The sequence below is a fragment of the Cyprinodon variegatus genome, unplaced genomic scaffold (assembly GCF_000732505.1).
Source record: "Cyprinodon variegatus isolate N-32 unplaced genomic scaffold, C_variegatus-1.0 Scaffold517, whole genome shotgun sequence".
Classification (NCBI taxonomy): domain Eukaryota; kingdom Metazoa; phylum Chordata; class Actinopteri; order Cyprinodontiformes; family Cyprinodontidae; genus Cyprinodon; species Cyprinodon variegatus.
The window spans coordinates 287,999-299,010 of NW_015150970.1; the positions used below are offsets into that span (position 1 = coordinate 287,999).

At 40.4% G+C, this 11,012-nt stretch overlaps 1 protein-coding gene across 1 annotated transcript in view; it reads left to right on the forward strand.

The window, feature by feature from the left end:
* Positions 1-11,012, forward strand: part of LOC107094971 (glutamate receptor ionotropic, delta-1-like) — a gene marked incomplete at its 3' end in the record, with an annotated part of 329,801 nt that overhangs the window by 1,796 nt on the left and 316,993 nt on the right. The window lies entirely within an intron of this gene.

Consider the following 11,012-nt stretch of genomic DNA (forward strand, 5'->3'; position numbering starts at 1 on the left):
GCTGGTTTAGCATCAGATGTGACTGATTACCACATTGAGGTGAATCCAGACAGAGGAGGACACCAGAGATGCTGCCCTCCATCACTATATTAAGCTGCATTAGCAGGAAGCCAGAGGTTGTCCCTACGGCTGCTGCTGAATCCGCTTGCATGAGAAATGTGTTTGTTAGAGATGCTTTTCTTTTAATAAGGGGGACAGCTGTGGGTTGGAAGATTTAACTTCTCTTATTTCATATATTCATTTATGCTATTTACTCACTGAAAAAAAGTTTTTTTCACTCAGTTTCACCTGTAAGGCCACAAAATACCTGAGTGATTGAATGATTGTAGAGCAGAAATAGCTTCTTACATCACAAACCAGATTCTTTCTCAGGTTTATTCATAACATTTTACTGTTTAACCAAAGTGTCTGTAATTAGTTTAGACTCTGACTATTTTCCATTATTGTAAATAAGGAGGAACGAACGCTGCTCAGATCAGAACAGGGCTGATTACTGTCCCATTAGGGCCGCATGATGAACTGTTAGCTCTTTTTAAAGATAAAATAAAGTTCTGACTGAGTGAAATCCATCGATCTCCGTTTATTAAACTGGAGTAAATAGTTGAATACTTTTTTTTCACTACAGTATATTAGTATGAATGTGAATTAACAGCAAACTGAGAGGCAGATGGACGCACACAGACTAGAGACTGACTTTTTTTCGGGAATCCCACGGGTCACGGGATTCCCGTGGGATGGGAGTCAGTATTAGTAATGATCATGTGATTGGGACGGTACAGGATTAAACACTAACGGGAGAAGACAGGAGCGGGAGCAAACCAATAATAACAAAAAAAAAAACTAGGATCGATGCCAAAAAATAAAATAAATAGAAAGAAAAAAAATCCAGTACTGGTGCCGCCATTTTGTAGTTTTTTTTCCTTGAAGTCTACACTATAATACGAGTCAAAAAAACTACACAACCCAAAAACCAACAGTGCTTCCGCTCTGAGTTTTTCACCCGCGCTCAAAAAAACAAACAATGGGAGTGGTGCAGGAGCGGGAGTCATTCTGAATGGGAGCGGGATGGGAGTGGGAGTAATTTCACCAGGATTGGGACGGGACAGGATTTAGATTTCTACTCTGGCCCGGGATCGGGACGGGACACCATTTTTTTCTGTGGGAGTGGGACGGGACAGGAGTGAAAATCCACTCCCGTGTCAGTCTCTAATACAGACACACTGAGGGTGATAACACACTAACTGAAGCTCTGAATGAAACTATACTTCTATAAAAGGTATAAACATTTATACTGAGAGTCATTTGGTCTATTTACCCAAACAGGAAGGCGACTTGATTCTATAACTTTGCACCTTGGGCTGAGTTTTCCTCCACTGGTTAACTTTACTCTAATCCAAATGGTTTAATGTTTTTGTTTTGAAATGGAAACATGGAGAAAACTGTTCATTTAAAGACGTGTATGATAGAAAAGTGCACCTAGAAAACCCTTCAGTAGCCATCTGGCTGCATGTTTTCCCCTCATTATCTCTGCTAATCTAAACTGATTGGTTAGCTGGCGTTAGCACGCACATTTAGCTGGTTTTAAAAACCAGTGGGATTATTGTCCTGTTGGGGCATCTTTCACCTGGTTTGGAGGTATTGATGTCAACCACTTTGGTACCATCGCCAGCTACACAGACCCACAGAATGACACAGCCACTTCTATGCTAGACAGCTGGGTCGGGGTTGTAAAGTTTGAAAGCTTCCAAGCATCTGAGCCGTTGCTACGTCAGCCCTGTTCTCCACACGCTTGTTCTCGTGTGCAGCGTTAAGAGGCAGCACCTCTTGTCAGTGTTAACCTGTAGACGCTCGCACCAGTATTCCACAAGTTTCCAGTTCATGGCAGAGCTGAACCTTGCTGTTTAACTGGGAGGAAGGAAATAATGAACTCAGTTCTGCCAAGAACAATGGTCAGATATAGAAAACATGATGGCTGCAGCTGCAGCTTGATGCAGACGCTGCTGGTGCTGCATGTTTATGTTGACTTTGACCTAAGATTTAGACAATCTTTGTTGTGCCATATGCACTTTGGGACATGATGACCAGAGAAGAGGACGCAGCTTTGGTCAAAGCAGTCACAGGCAAGCCACATGGCAACTCACAGAGGTGTGACTTCCCAGCCCCCTCTGTGTGAGGACAGTAGAAAATCTGATTCCTCCTCTTTCCCTGCTCTTTGGGGAAGCTGCGGTCCGCTTGGGCTGGATCTCCGTCAAGATGGAGATCCAACGCCCAGAGGGGACCCAGATCTCCAGAATCATCAAGGATGAGTCAGAACCTTTCAGAACCAAACTGCTGCAAAACAGACCTTTTGCAATATTTGCAATTTCTCTTGAGTTTTAGAACTTATACAGCCAGACTGGATGAGAAGGCCTGCCTTGATGAGCCACTGAGACAAAGAGAGAGAGCCGGCCTTACTGTTAGCTGCCTGCTAAGCTGCTGGATGAAACTCAAGCCTTTCAAAAGGACATGAACAGAGGTTTGCAGGTCTGGCTTGATTAGGGACAGAACAAACAATTTGTCTTTTGATGATGTTGATCATTTCAGGTGTTTACTGATGATTAAGAGCAAAGCTAACAGGATGGACTGCATGCTACGCTATGCTACAGGAATATGTGTTGATCTGTTGCTGAAGCTTAGACCAGCTTTATTCACTAAGGGTTTAAACACTGATATAACATTAGTGTTCATGTGTTCCTCAGATGCTCGTTACATTTCCATTACCAAGTCTGACCAAGAGTCATTTAGTGGAATCCTGATGTCTATTCACTGCTAGCTATTTCAAGGAGGGTAAATAATCATTTAGCTAAAGGTTATTGGTTCCTGATTAAACAAATCATTCAAAAAAACATTAATAATGTTTTATTCACCTCATGGATTTGCATTGTGAATTAGTCTGAAAACATTCCAATTTCTCTAAATTAGTGAAAAGCTAATTTGATCAGATCCCAAATTCTTCCAGATAAACAAAAATCCATCTTAAACTGTAACATGTTTTTCAACCATGTTTCCCTTCCTCTTTGAACATAGTAGTTTAGTTTAGTTGAATTTCACTAGTTTTAGTTAAGCATTTTTAATTGAAATATTTGTTTGACTTGGAGCTGAATGATTTTTGTTAATAAAATCTTATATTTTGAACAGAAGTTGTGGTGAATTTATTCCATGTATGTGCAGAATTAACAGTTTGACCATGATTAGTGCTCGAATCACTCTTTCATTTATTGTTCTAACACACAGTTAGTAGGACGCGTGTTCATAGTATATAACAGCTGAAATAATATCTGATTAAATAAGATATTTACTGCCCCCCCCAACCAGGGAGGGCTATAAACATCTTAAAGTATCAGAAATATAAACTCACTGGGAATAGAATAGAATATAAAATCACCTTTATTGTCATTTTTTATACAGAGTGTAGGTTTGTAAACACAGACACTAAATGAACATTTCCATTCCATAAAGTGCAGCAGTGATTAAATGTAAACAGTGTGGGAGAAAAAACATTAATAACCGCTTTATTATGGAAGTTCAGAGCTTTAATATCTATGGAGCAAATCTGCAGTATTTTGGTTTGGTGACATCAGCTTGATGCAGAGTCTGTGAGTTTCTGGGTTAAAGGAAAACGTCCAGTAAATTTCAACTTGTTCTCTGCTCTGACAGAAAGGGTTCATGCATCCTCACAGGATGGACATCAATGGCTTCCTCTGCTTCTGAACAGATCATTCCTGTGGTTTTAAATATGGCTGAAAGGGAGAATGACTGAGACCTGAAATGTTACAAACTCTTCTAACGAGGAAACACTTTCACCATCAATATTTAACTTGGTTTGATTTAAGGTTCAGCAGAGACTAAACTATTTATAACTCGGAGGACTAAAGTTAACATTCTGTTAACTTTTACAGGTTTATGGAGGAAATTTGTTTTCATTCAGATGAAATTAGGATTTGCAGAAAACAAACAAGGAACAAAGGTGATTAGCAAGCGGAATGGAAGTGCGTTAGCATTAGCAGACAGTTGCTCTGCGTTGTGTTGAGCGTAATGTGCAGCTTAGCTTCGTCCAATTAGCTGAATTATCTGCTGACCTATTATAGTCATTAAAGTCATTTATATTCTATTATGTTAGACTCTTTTTAAGGACATCAGATTAGCATCATGATGGCGGTCTGTCAATATTTGTCAGGGTTTCAGTTTGAATCCTGCTGCTGTTTTTTAAACGTTTTAATAAATGATGAAATTAGAAGAAAATGGATGTTTTTATAAAAACATGAGTTTTATGTTTTGTCTTTTATAATGTGGGATAAAATAACTTGATCAACTATAAGCTGCAACATATAGACTCAGATAAAAACAGTCGTTATGAGGTGGAACGTGAAAACAATTGCTGCTCCTTATCATCTGTTTCCTGGGATTTATGGAAGTGGTGGTGCAGAGACTCCTAATCCACTTCCTCCCTGTTTAGCTGTTAAATTTAATGGCTAAACAGCCAGCAGCGTTAAAGCGAGTAATGAAGTGGATGCGCCGGCTTACGCAGGTTAAATACCTGAACACAGGCAGCCTGGAAGCTGGAAGGCAGCAGTTACTCCTGCAGGAGGTGAGACTGTCAGGCTGCTGGATAAAGATGGAGGGAGGAAAAAGATGGAAGAAGAAGGATGGATGGAGACAGGAAGTAAATCCTGTCAGTGATCTGAGGACGACTGTCGGCTGATGATTACGACTCAGATGCTTTCTTGGTTGGCCTGACCTTTCTAGAAGCTCCGCTGATCCGCGGCCCTTGGAGGCTCCCACAGCCCAGACTGGTGGATTATGGGTAATAAGAGAGGGATTCATGCTCTGCAGTGTGTTTTCTTGGCTTTCCGTCTGTTCTTGTGTTGCTAGATTTGAACTCTGCTGGTTTTCTTCAAGGTGCAAAAGTTCATGTTGGTCCCCGAAGGTCGTTTTTTTCTCCCATGAAGCTTTGCTGCATGTTTTAGAAACGTGCAATAGCTGATAAAGATCCGAACTTCCCTGTTTTCATAGCGGGGTCAGCCAAGGACGACGGTTCGGATGTTTAGCTTTTCATGGTTGAGCAAATATTTGAACTTTTTCTTTAGGAAAAGCTGATCAGCTTTATTTGTATGGCAACATTTATAAACAATATTTTAAAGAAATAATTAACTGAATAAATAAAGTAGAAGAGAACGATGGGAAAACAATAAATCGAAGCATCTTTGAAGGTTAAAAGGTAGATTTAGCATAAAAAACTGGGATCTATGAAGGAAAGCTGCATTATTCAGAGTTCAGGGTTTCAGGTAGTTGGTTTCAGAGCAGAGACTGAAGCTGAAGCAGGATCTCTCCATCACCGCTCTTCATTTGCTCTGTTTGCTGAGCTGCAGAATGTGAATGAATGAATTAATGAATGAATGAATGAATGAATGAATGAACTTCTGAAACATGCACTATCAACTATGATTTCCATTTCTCCTCAAACTTACAGCTGTTGCTTTGCATCAAAGGCCGTCCTCCATTTTCCTGCAGCTGCTGCATGAATCCATCTCGCTGCATAAACCTGCATGGACACATTTCCATGATCCAACCTGCTGGAGGAGCCTTTGACTGCAGGCTGGAGATCCTGGCAGCGCCTCCAGGAGGCAGCGGCCTGATTTGGTACCAGAACCAGTCAGACGGTTTAAACTGCAGCTCTGCTCAGTTTCTCCTGATTATTCCTCCTCTGAGGTCACAGACAGTCAGCAGGTTTTAACTTCAGTCTGTCCAACAGGAACTATGGAGGTTTTAGATGGGAAGTTCTTAGCAGTACTTTGACTCCATGGTAAGTTATTCACTATATTCTTTAAACAATCTTTATATTCTGCCCCTTTTTGCTCTTGCTGCGTCCTCTGTTTGTTAATTGGAAAAAATCTAAATAGGCTAAGTATTTTTTTTTAAATTAGTGCATTTGTTCTTAGATTGAGGAGGTAAAAAAGACATTTACAGTTAGAATAATAAAACACAATTGCATTGTCTTATTTCAAGTGCATATTATCTAATTATCTTATTTTAAGAGTAGAAATACTCATTCCATTGGCAAAATATCTCATTTACCTATTAAGGGTAAATACACTTAATTTAGTAAATTTTAACTTATTTCTAGCTTGTTTTTTCCAGCGTTCCAGTCTCTGCTTCGCTCAGATTGGATCAGAACCAGTCGACAGTAAAGGCAACACATTTATATTTTTTTTTTACTGTTTTTTATGTGTAAATTGGAAACAGAGCAACCTTCCTGTAATCTGCTCCGCCTCCAGCTGTCATCTGAAGCTGGCCTCTCAGCTGAACTGTGGAAAATCTCCACAGCGTCTTTCTAAAAACACCATTTTTCCTCTGAGATGAAAACATAACAAGCTGGTTCTGACTGCTGGGACAGAACATGTCCAAACAAAACAGAACCAATAATAAAGGCAGCCAGTGAGCAAAAGATAAAACATCCCATTAAATGTATTTATTAAATTAATTTAATGGTTTTTAATTGTGAAGCAGGTCTGGTCTGAGTCTCATGGATGAGTCTAATCTGTCAGGATATTTGGTTTGAATTGATTGTTGAAGTTGATTTGGTCTAAATGAGCCCCTCTGAGCCCCCCATGGGTTCCCCTCAGACTCTAACCAGTAAATCAGCCCATGTTCTCAGTCCTCTAATCTGATTTATGAGGAGCAGATGAATCCAGTCCGGACCAAACTGCAGAGACGCCCTGATGTTTCCGTACCTGAAACACCTGGACGTCCCAGCAGCGGCCTAAAGCCAGATGATTGGTCCTTACTGGGTGAATCCCAGCGACGTCCATTCAGACGGACGGATCAGTCGGTTTCTTCCCTCCTGATCAGCCGCTCCTCTCATGGCAGAACAGCGTCTCTGTTTCTATTCAGAGCTGATTCTCTGTCATAATAGTAGCTGTCTGTTCTGATAGGAGTAGCTCTAGATGAACACGTTCACATATGGAAAGCAGTAAACAAAGCTTCTGTTGAAGATCTCAGTGAAACCATCTGTTAGAGCAATCCTCCTGGATTACATGCCTGCAGTTCCCAACAAAGAGGCTGAGCCTGCGCAGCTCTAATCCCTTTAACACGTATCAGCAGAATATTCAATAAAGAAACGCGTCTCTGCGCCGCAGGGTTTGATTTTCTCTTTTCTCCTCAGATGGTTCAGTTTTTAACTAAAGCAGCCGTGGCTTCCTGACTCGCAGCTCTGTAATAACAACGTTCACTAATTCTTTAACTGGGTTTTCAATTCAAACAAATTAGCCTAATTGTCTTATTATGATCCTGTCCGGTTTAGCTCAATAACTGGATAATTAGAAGAGAAATGACTTGACCTGTGATGAAATGTGATGCTTCATTTTCCCTTTAGTCCTCATTTTAATTCCTTATTTTCATTTCTAATTTTAATCTTATTAATGATTTGCTTTACTGTCATGGAGGAGAAAAAGGTTTCTTTATGGTGCTGTTCTGGTTCTTTAGTTTCTGTGTTGCCATGGTAATGGAGGTTCTGACCTGATCAGGAAATGTTTGCAGAACCAAACCGGAGCTCTTAAAGTGATAGTTTGGGTCTGACATGAGGAGGGAGGCGGTTCCTCCGGTCGCTGCTTGCAGGTCGGCTTCCTGTCCTCCTGCTGTTGGATCTTTGCAGACAAATTAGCCTCATCTGTCTCACAGCGGCAGGTTGTCCCTCAGCCAGGACTGATCAGGATCAGGTGCCTGAATTATTCCCAAAGACGGATAGAAACGCCTCATTAGTTTCATTTAGCTCTTTGATGCCCACACTGGGAAGCCTCCTCTGCATAAACGTTGAACTTTTCTAGTTTTCTGTGACCAATCCCAGAATAAGTGGAACAAATCCACTTTGTTTCCTGAACAACAGGAAATGGGTTAAAACATCCATGACTTTTCAGATTGTTGATTTCCTTCTTGTTTCTCCCTGTGAAGCGTTTATTGGAGCATAGCGGCATCCTGGACACTTTACTGATCAAATAGGAACCACGTCTGAGGAGTTTGATGTTTGGGTGAAAAACTCCTGATGATCCTGAAGGTTCATGTTTGTTCAATAAATCCGATTTATAAACGGCCTGTTTTCATCACCCTAATTATTAGGGATGCACCATATTGGGATTTTGGCCGATATCCGATATCCGATATTTTAAAACGATAACCGATATCGATACCGATGTTAAAGCTGGACAAAAATAAGTAGTCATTGAAAATAGCAGTTTTGTTATCCATTTCTGACACTTTGAAAAATAATATACTCAAATATATTTTCATATGCTGATATCAAATAGATTTTTAAAAACGCGGTATCGATCTATTTTACTTTCAAAATCTGGTGAAATTTCATCGTTCTGTTACAAACTCTCGTGATATTTTGCAAATTCTTGTGAGATTTTGTTAGTAAAATAGATCGATACCGCGTCAATATATCAACATATAAAAATATGGCAAAAATGTCGTGAATTTTGGGGGGATTTCGTAGCATAACGATGACATATAGCAATATTTCATTAGTAAAAGAGATTGATATGGTGTTTTTAAATGGCAATATATCAGCATATGAAGATATTGGGATATTTTAATGGATCAATATTTTTTCCCTCGTCTTTAGAAGTTTTTAAGTCTGTAAAAAAGAAGTTTTTGAGGAAGAAGAAGTATTATTTTTTTAGACTTTAGAAACTCAGAAGCTGATCAAATATGGGGTTAAATATCGGTGGGGTGGCCGATGTCCGATATTCAGTTTTAAGGCCGATACCGATAGGGGGCCGATTATATCGTGCATCCCTACTCATTATTGGGTCCCTCTAGATGTCGTCTCGGTTGGCCGAGTCTGGCCCACTCCAAATATTCCTTCTTCCTGTCAGGTCGGTAGCTTCAGACGGTAAAAATAAAGGGTTACTATAATCTGACGGGTTATTAGGGATTAATGGCTGAACTGAACCAATGAGCCGTTTAGTTGTCATTTATTTCTACACTTACTCAGCATCTCCTCTATGAAATTCATTGGTTAGTATAAAAACATTAGATCTCAGGTGACAAAGGTTTATAACTGCATCAAACGGGGTTTAAATCAACTGGGCTTAGCATAAAAATGTCAACAACACCTTAAAGGCTTCAACTCTGATTCCCAAAAGCAATGAAATCAGACTTTACTACTAGAGCAGCTAGAAAAAGCTGCGTGATGAATCAGACTTCAGGTAGAAAAATGTGCGACGATGATGTTTAAAGGCAGAAAAAAGGTCTGATTTAAAGGAGGGATGTTGATTTACTCAGATAGGATGGAGCGTTTTAAGGTACGCTTTCTCTACACAGCTTTGGAAAAAATAAAACTGTAGCTGCAAGTCTAAGTTTGCAGAAAACTAATTTCCAAACAGGGACATTAAACACCAAGATGGCCGCCTGCTGTATTGTTTAAGATTTTCTGAAGAGCTGCTGATTAGTGCGGCAGCTGTCGATTGCTTAGAAGCTGATTAGGTGATAATTTCACCAAAGGAGCATCAATCATTTAAAAAAAAAAAATGTTTTGAACTTAATAAAACTTTTGTTGTGCATCTGTGATAATTTATCTATGATAAAGAGAAGATTTAACAGCTGTTCCTCAGTATGTTGTTGTTTTCTGTTAGCAAATGTTCTTTAATTATAGAAGTAATGATGTTTACTTTGAAATGAACTATTTAATGGCTGCAGTCATCTCTGATAGAAAAACAACCAACAATTGAACGTTAAGCTGGAGTTTCTTTGTGTTTTACTAAATTAAAAGCTTTTCCTGAGTTCTGAATAAAAGCTAGATTGTTTTTTTGTTTTAAATGTAGTTAGAATTAGCCTGATAAGGTTGTTGGGAGGCTGATCTGGGTGTTTCTGTGCAGCTCTGATGTCGTTCTCGATGAGTCTGTAGCTGCAGAGAAGAAAAACGCTCCAGCTTTGTTCTGCCTGTTCTGCTGCTAATCGTTTCTCTCTGTGATCTTTGCTAATCCTCACTAACAGCTCTGATACTGGTTCATCATACTGGGATCTTTCCTCTGCTGCTGGGTGTCAGTCAATCAGCTTTGATGGATCTACAGTCAATATAAAAAGTTTAAACCAGCAACAATCAGATTAAACTTCACTGACTACATCTAAGCCATGAGATCAAAATGTGCACAATCATTTAAAATGCAACCATTTCTATCATTTTCCAAGACAAAAACCTTTGATCTTATCAGGCTTATAGCCTGCTGAGCAGAAAATCAATAATAAACTTCTGAACCAAAACCTTAAAGAATAAAAGCTGAGATCAGTTGATTTGATTCAGAAACTCTAATAATCAGAAACAATCAGAGAAAGTTAAGCTTGTCTGAACAAAGTTCACAGATTAAAACACAAAAATGATCAAATCTGATGTTTAGGTTTGAATAGAAACGTTTCCAACGGCCAAAAAACCTGCTTTCATGTTAGGATATCAACATCTAACCATCTAGTAATGATGGCTTCATGGGAGGCAAGAACCCTGCAGTTACCTGAAAACAGATTACCTCCTGCCAGCCAAGGGCCAGCCAAGGACCAACCAAGGAGACCAACCAAAGACCAGCCAAGGACCAACCAAGGAGACCAACCAAGGGCCAACCAAGGGCCAACCAAGGGCCAGCCCAGCACCAGCCAAGGACCAACCAAGGGCCAACCAAGGGCCAGCCAGGGACCAGCCAAGGACCAACCTAGGACCAACCAAGGGCCAACCAAGGGCCAACCAAGGGCCAGCCCAGCACCAGCCAAGGACCAACCAAGGACCAACCAAGGACCAACCAAAGACCAAGCAAGGACCAGCCCAGGACCAGCCAAGGACCAACCAAGGACCAACCAAAGACCAAGCAAGGACCAGCCCAGGACCAAGCAAGGACCAGCCCAGGACCAGCCCAGGACCAGCCCAGGACCAGCCCAGGACCAGCCCAGGACCAGCCCAGGACCAGCCAAGGACCAACCAAGGACCA